General features: G+C 40.4%; 1 protein-coding gene across 2 annotated transcripts in view; it reads right to left on the reverse strand.

Annotated features, from left to right (window-relative positions):
- tbc1d5.L (TBC1 domain family member 5 L homeolog) overlaps nucleotides 1-6,874 on the reverse strand; it is a 286,202-nt gene extending 279,328 nt beyond the window's left edge. Inside the window, exon 1 of one of the 2 annotated variants that reach the window (XM_018266425.2) lies at nucleotides 6,740-6,874. The gene's annotated coding sequence lies outside the window, so the exon portion shown is untranslated. Of the gene's footprint in view, nucleotides 1-6,570; nucleotides 6,720-6,739 lie in introns of those variants that run through there. The other variant, XM_041565417.1, reaches the window with a different exon arrangement.
- Nucleotides 6,875-8,622: the final 1,748 nt, after the last annotated feature.

Consider the following 8,622-nt stretch of genomic DNA (forward strand, 5'->3'; position numbering starts at 1 on the left):
TTCCTGTTTGTGACATAACTAAATAGAGGCCAACCCTGCCCATGATTTCATTCATGACCCAAAATAGTCACCTGCAATTTTATGGGGGAAAGCCTGAAAAAAAATTGAGGAGATTGGAGTTAAGTCACTCTTTGCTCATGAAATAACAAAAAAACTGACTGCACACTTTGCTTTAATCAAACACATATGATTAAAGCAATAGGGGAAAAGTATGATCGGCACAAGCCCTTTTCTTTAAACTTATGCTGTATAAATTGGTAACAGAACAAAAAAAAAAGATACAATACAACGCCCAATCAACAAAGCCACAGTAGCTAAAACTAGTGGATTTATAAAAAAATAGAAAAGAGCACCACGCTTTTTATTCGTACAGAAAACATGAAAAATACACTTGACTACAGTATAGTGCTAATATATTAATACTTTCATGACCGTCAGCCCCAAAACTATTTCATAGCTCCATTCATATTTTATACTACATTGTACACACAGCTGATTTTAACTCTGTTCAATTTCCCCCTCCTCTCACATTTCTAGTAGTGTGTGGATCCTGGAATTTGTAGTTCACATACAGTTGATGGGTTAAACATTGCTAACATACAGTTTATCTTTCTAGGTCGCATTTCAAAAGAAGAATATTAAAGAATTACGTTTTTAAAATGCTAAACAATCATTGGAGTGTCGTAAGCATGACAAAATATCTAAATAACAAGGAGTGCATATTTTAAAGGGTATCTCTTCTAAAGCATCAGATTAATCTAGTGCCTGAAGCATTTGAAAATTAAATCCCTGCAATGTACATCTTTGATGCCGATTCAACCCCAAGAATAAAAATTCAACTAAATGCTGAAGTGTGAAATACCTTAAAAATATCATCATTTTAAAAACAAATCACTCATAATCAGTATAATCAGTAATTATAATCACTTGCAATTACTGAATCCGGAAGAAGACTCATTTTCAAAACCACATTGAAAATTCAAAAACATCAGGTAAAAAATATCGGAGCACTGATTTGCCTGACTCATCCTGCAGGCAAAGAATTGGAAAAATGAGGCAATCAGCACAGTGAAGAGTAGACAAATGCTTCTCAGTGTGGAAGGAAAACTCAAGAATTCTGTTCAAGGAGATACAGAGCAGATTATGGGGGATCTGTCTGAGAAGTACACCTCTGCTTTCTTTCCAAAAATAACACTTACAGAACAGAGTACAGAGATCCAATTTACTTATAAGGTGTTCATAGTTTAAAATAATGACACCAATATTTGCAGAAAATCCACTTTACCAATGTTTTTTAGGAGTCCAAAATAATGCAATCTATACTTTTCTATTTCAAAGGATGACATGACAGTGCAGGTTAACACAACATCTACAGGCGTTTCATATTATACAATAATCTTATATGAAATCATCTTTCTGTTGTGACAAATCAGGGAAAACACATTTTGAACAGAGTAGATACAACAATACAATTGTGCAAAATCCACAGACAATATTAGAAATGCATTTACTGTATATTAAGAATGAAACAATGAAACCCCAGATCACGGGGGGGGGGGGCCAATCAGTTTGGCACTTCACGTCCCCAAGTGATCCTAATCATCATCATGGGACTGTAAAGCTTCTCTTCTTTAATAGAATGCACCAGTCGTGGCTCTGCAGATGGAGCAATAGCCATTTTGGTTGCTTATTCGAGTGATCACCTGCATTGAAAAGATGGCCTGCTCATGCACCAGAAATCAGTGAAGAATTTCTGTACCTCACACGTACCCAACCCAGGGCTACACAGAGGGCTATTAAGGTGAACAACAGCCCAAATCCGAATTTATCTCATTATTTAGATTAAAAAAAAAAACATGACCAAATTCCCACACCTGATTTTACCTTATTTATTATTAAAAAAAAAAAGCTTGATTTAATCGGTTTGGGTAAAAACTCAATAAAATCGAGTGAAAGCCTGTTTTTTTGGGGGTTTTTGCCCGAAAAAGTAACTAAATCCAGCGCAGACCACAGACACTTCAAAATAGGATAGGGACCTCTGCCATTGACTTATACACAATCTCAGCAGGTCTGAGATGGCGGATTCAGACTTTTTGCTGCATTTGCCACAAAAACCTAACTGGAGTTTAGTAAATAATTCCCCTTAACTTAGCAGTGACACTCTATGCAAAACATACCTTGGGCTAGTGCATTTTAAAGAAAATCATCTTCCGCTAGGTTATTAGGTTATAGATTAAAAAGCTCATGCAAGAAGAGCCCTCGATTCCTCTATTCTTACTCGGTGTTAGAACATTGTTTGTTAGAACATAAAGCTGGCCATAGATCTTGAGATTTTTAAAAGATCCGATCGTCATCGTGAGACCACGATTATCTCGGAACGATTGTACGAATTGTCCACCAACTAAAAAGACCAATTTGCCAGGAAAACAAAGGGGAGCTGCCTGCTTGGCCCTGCAAACATAGATAGATTGCACTGGGACCGACAAAGATTTTTTTAAAATGGCCGATCAATTTCCTGACAGGTGTTGGCCGAAAAATCGTAAGATGTTCGATCGTTCAAATCCCACTAACCACGCGATAATTTCGAAGGATTGGTCGGACTTCGCTAAAATCGGTCGTTCGGCAAGAGATATCTTTGCGTCTATGGGGACCTTAAGACCCTTTTCCATTATAAATCAATGTAAATCACTTTATAATTTGCTTGCGCTATATAAATAATTATGATGATTAGAATCACTGGGGGTGGAAGTGGGGGGTAACAAACTGCCCCCTGTGATTTCAGGTGTTATTCTTTATTAAAGAACATGTTCTCATTTGTAATTCTGAAAAATGTAAGCGACATAGCCCTACTAAATCCAAAGTCATCAACATACAACGGAAGGAATTACCATAAATTTCGGTACCCACAGGGAAGCACCTAAAATATAGCACGCAAAAAAAAAAAATACAACAAATGCATGAGTTTTTGTATAGATCATAATTATGTCAGGCATCATGCTGTTATATTACATACAGAGATTATGTGTAATTTTGCCTTTGAACTATTATAGTCAAACCATCATAACAGTGAACATACTGCTGTTTAGTTGCACTGTAATTGAAAAAAAATTGAAGAGAGAGAGAGAGAGAGAGAGAGAGAGAGAGAGAGAGAGAGAGAGAGAGAGAGAGAGAGAGAGAGAGAGAGAGAGAGAGAATTCAGCAGTAACAAGGGCACCATTCAACCCCCTGCACTACTCAGCTTTTATGAACAAGTAGGACAAAATGGCCAGATTTGGGGGTGCAAATATTTATCTGCAGGGCCAAGTATATGTGAAGTGTTGCAAAAAACATGAATACTGCAATAAAAGAACAAAGAATAAGTATTAAAATATCGTAATAATGAAAATTAGGGCAGAAAATGAAAAGGTAGCCATAGCAAACAGATGATTATAGATGCAGGGTGTAGTTCTTACATTGCACTGGGAAGAATAAACTTTGACAGTAAAAAGGAAGTGGTAGCATGAAGTCAGCTGCTGTGCGTCTCTTACTTAAAAAATGCCACAAAAAAATCTAACACTATAGTAACAGATAAATATTACAAAGAAAAGTTCAGAAGCATGAGTAAGAAAGTAATGCTACTGTAAAGCATGGTGCAACACAAAACCACAATACTCTACACCAGTGCTGTCCCAACTTCTACGGTACTGAGGACCAGATATTTTCTGGTCTACATGGTGGATATGCCTCCTCCTCCTCCCCTGTGGCTAACACAGCACAGCAATATGAGATGACTTTGATGTAGTTGGCCACCTTAAATATATTGCAATATATGGACAAACAATCCCTGTTTTGTTTAAAGGGTAAGGCATTTTTCAATAGCAGTATGCACAAAATGTCTCTGTCTTAAATATAGTGAAAAAAGAGAAAAAGAGCTGACCCATATAATTGCACCTTCGCGGGTGACAAAGCCCGCAACTTGGCGGGTGAAACGCGCGTCAGGCGCATTTTTAGTTTTGGGTAGGCAGGCGTCTGATAGGGACACAGATTTGCTCCACAGGGTTAAACGGATCGGGAGGTGATCAATGTGGGTGAAGGGGTTGGATATTGAAATGATCCGCGGGTTGTTACTTTGCTCGATACAATTTAGATACTGAAGCAATATAGCACTATCAGTCTCTGTAGCAACAAAGTATTCCAGAGTTTGTCATCTGGTTTTGTTCATCCGACCCAATACCACGAGGGAGGGCTTCTCCAGTGGGTGAAGGGGTGGGTTTGGCATTGAGTAAACATTTATCCGTGGGTCTGGCACTATTAATTCAAGTATCTTGATGTTTGCGCTATTTGGCCTTTGCTTACAATCCTAAAAACCTAATACCACAACGGGAGAGATCCTCAAGTGGGTGAAGGGGTTGGTGGGGTACGGGCTGTTTCCTGGTTGTGGCTATTAGAAATAGTGCTTGGCCTACACGCCTAAACTTCACCACAACGATTCCCAACCGTATCTGTAAACGACTTAAGTGCTGCTGGCACACGTCTCTTTGAACCCATAGGTGCTGTGTCAATCAGCCCCCTATACCTAACCATATTTGTAATTGTGTTTTCTAGACTTGTTTTAATTAATCATTAAAGGTTATGTTTTATTAATTGGCTTCACCGGAGTTTTGTATTTGGATGGGAAGGTGCAATTATATGGGTCAGCTCTTTTTCTCTTTTTTCACTACAATTACTATTTGACCCTGCACACCATTTCCTGTGATTCATGGAAGGTGCTCCCCAACTACATTTTTTCTGTCTTAAATATATTGATAATGGGTTGAGTGCAGAGGACTCTTGTATTTGTCTGTATGAATTTTGTGGTCACAGCCTCATTGCACCCCCGCCTAATGGTTTTAAAAATTAGTGATGAGCACAACTTTTCCTTGTTTGTTATAGCTAACACAGCACCCCAGCATATGATCAAACCCCCAGAACAAATACCAGGCTTCTGTTCCACAGGCAGAGCAGGGAACACACAGGCAGAGTATGGCACACACAGGGAGCATAGGGAAGGCAGTGTATGACAAACACAGAGTATGACACACCCAAGGACAATAGGGCAAAGTTTGGCACATTCAGGGAGCATACGGCATGCACAGTATGGTACACCAGGGTGTATGGGGCAAGGAGCATAGGGTAGGCAGAGTATGGCACACAGGGTGCAAAGAGCAGGCAAAGTATGGTACATACGAGGAGAATAGGGCAGGCAAAGTATGGCACACAGGGTGCAAAGAGCAGGCAAAGTATGGTACACACAGGGAGCATAGGGCAGGCAGAGTTTGGCGCACACACAGGGAGAATAGAGCAGGCAAAGTAGGGCACACACAAGGAGCAGAGAGCAGGCAGAACAGAGCAGGAGGCAGGGAAACCTATCAGGACTACTCCAATATGTACTACATACAGTGACACAGTGCTGGTGCCCCATTAGCATTTTGAAGAAGTTGTGAACAGGTGAACTTTGTGGGCAGTTTCAGTCTTGGTGTGAACAGTACAGGGGATTACAATCTGAATTTGAGGTTTAAATAATGCAGGGGCCAGTTAATCTCTGTATTTTACACATGGTAAGCAGTCTACACAATACAACTATTTTTCTAGCAGTAAGTGCAATTGCATTGTCCCATATAGAGTTGAAGCGTTACTTTTACACTTCTTACAATTACAGTAGAAGCTGAATTATTTCCCGTCAGGTGATCAATGAGTGCCCTACAGTACATCACAAAATGGTATCTCAAGGTAAAAGGGCAATATTAATAGGAGTATGGCAATGTGTTACCATACCATAATAGGTGACTAATTAGGATATCATTTATACGTTCTGAAGACTCTGCTCCACTGCCATACAAACTAGAGTACAAAATCTAAATGTATTTATTTCTTGTTACAACTTGATGGCCATTTGTTTTCTAACCCAACTGTGTTGTGTGGGATTGCTCATAGACACCCCCAGTGATTTCACCTTTCCTTCGCGGTTAAGAACACTTAATTGTCCCTTTGAGGGATACATGGACATTTTATAAACTAGGTACTCCTCTGTATCATAAATAGGGTGAACACTGGGGTAGAAGACAAAGCAGCCAGTGCCAAAACATACGTATAGAAACCCCATCCTTCACTCTTTGTTGTGACTGTTTTGTTAGCAAGAGTCTAAGAATAATAACTAGATACGGATTTTTTTCTGTGTCCTGGTAAGTCTATTGAGTCCTTGAGATAAACTAGGCCCCAATAAGTGTCAGTGTGACTTTTAAGAGGGTACACCATTCACCTGAGACAAACTTATACCTGCTTTATACATGTAAGGCAACATAGACCAACAGCAAGTCTAGCAGCAATATAATTGCTTGGCGTGTGCCATTCGTCTTTTCAGTAAGGGGGCATTTTATTCACCTAGAGAACCCTTATTGCATGGCTTTATGGCTCTCTGTGGGGTAGTTAAGTGCTGCAACACACACTAAGCATCCCCCATAGGAATTCACATTTAGTTCACCTGTAGTTGCGTTATGTTCGTGAATACAAACACTAACAAGGAAGTCATACTAGAAGCAGAACCCTACGTACAAGAGCAGCTCACGTGACGCATGCTGGCTCAGATCAGATGACTGGAGTGCAAACAGCATGTTCTTTCCCCCTACACAGCTTTCATGCTGCCAAACAATCCCGCTTTTCCTAACACAGCCCAACACTCCCAATTCCCCTAAACAGCCCGCAGTCCCGGATCGCTACTTACACCTCCCGCAAAACTGTTAACTGCAGGTTCCTATCCTCCTGTCTTACAGAAAATCCAAACGCCGGAAGTCTCATCACGCGAGACCGGCATCACGACTACACGCAAGTGCAGTGACGCATCACGTGTGCCTTGTGAGAGTGACGAGTCGGGGAAACACGGCGTTAGCTAGTCGAAGCTGCTAGGAAGTCGCAATAGCTCGCCACAAAATCTGTTTAATTTCTCTGCTCGCAGCTCTTGATTATGTAAAACTTAGAGAAAATAAAGACGTCGTGTCCTATGATTTCTCTCCATGCATTTCTCCATTTTAGCCTCCAAAGTCTTTAACACTTTCTGCTAAGAGTCCCTGCCCAGGGAACAAAAAATACCTTTTCCTGGTTGTCAACAATACCTTCTGCCATCAGAGTTCATCATACAAATCTGACTAAAAAGGAGAGACTTTTTTTTTGGTGCAAACTAGGGCCGAGTAAAATTGTCATTATTGTATTTTTTTTTCTGTTAATTAAAATATGATGTCAGTTAAGTCACACACATATTCATTATGAAGTCATAAACATTGTAAAACCCTTTATGGACATACATGTGATATCTTAATCACAGATAGAAGTTTATCTGTAAGAGTGAATGACCTGCAGATCAATGCTTAGTAGTGATGTGCGGGCCGACCCGATACCCGTGGGTTCTGGTCGACCTCGCACTGCTCCTCGCGGACCTCGCCACCTTCAAATGCCGGGTTCCGGTTTTATAGTCTTGCGTCTGCTCGCCCGCCCCTATTGTGACGTCATCAGCGGGTGGCGCAGGTCTATAAAAGGACCCCGGAAGCGCATGTGTGTCACTAATGCTTAGGTTAACCGAAAAGAAATGAAAGCATAAATGAAGTCCTATTAAACCAAAAATATTAAAGGGGAACTCCACAAAAACAAACTTTTTGAAAAGTAAACATAATTTCAAGCAACTTTGCAATATACATTGATAAAAAAATATGCAGACTTTTCATGATTTTAATGGTTTCTGACAGTTCCCTAAGCCTAGCCCCCTGCTTTTCTGCTGATCTCTCTGACTACTTTGCTGAGCTGATTGACTACTGTTACTTTGTATCAACAGCCAGCTGTCCTTAGCCTGCATCCTCCAAACCCCACAAGTCCCTGCACATGTGTACGGAACGTATTTTAGGACATCTTCAGGAGAACACACTCTCCTGCATGCGCTCTCGTAAAGAAGTATGCAGAAGGCGGAAAGGGCACAGTACCTAACTGGAAGCAGCCATGACAGGAAACTCAGGGATCATCAATAAACTACAATTTCCATCAGGTTTGTGCTGGTAAGATTTTTATGGCGGACAAAGATAGTCACAATATCCTTGTTTAGACTGGGAATGGATGTTATAATTGAAAACGTGAAGTAGGGCATAAAAGACATGTAACCAATAGTGTTTTACTACTTGAACATGCAAAGTAATGCTACTGCTTGAGTCGAACCCTTTAACCAGTTCGGTATAGTTATCAACTGGTGCTAAAGTTTTAAGACTAATGTTTGTGTAAGTGGGGAATCTAAAAACGAACTCAGATACTTGCAAATCTTGCTGCTGAGGCTTTTATTAGTATGTAAAGGAATGTCAGGGTTGTGTATTGGAATCATCTTGCATTCCTTGCTTTGATTAATATTTATTGCAACTTGTCCTAGCAGCCTGATGGATAGGTGGAAAGAGCTGCAAATGACATTCAGGGTTGGTATGGGAGAGAATGGCATGCAGGGGATTGGTTTAGGTGAGAATGATACAGGGTTGCATTGGAAGGGAGCATCCCATGTGCCATTCTCACCTCCCCATACAAATCCCATGTGCCATTCCAAGCTTCCCATACCAACCCCCCATGTACAATTCTCAC

This window comes from Xenopus laevis, chromosome 6L (assembly GCF_017654675.1).
Source record: "Xenopus laevis strain J_2021 chromosome 6L, Xenopus_laevis_v10.1, whole genome shotgun sequence".
NCBI lineage: Eukaryota > Metazoa > Chordata > Amphibia > Anura > Pipidae > Xenopus > Xenopus laevis.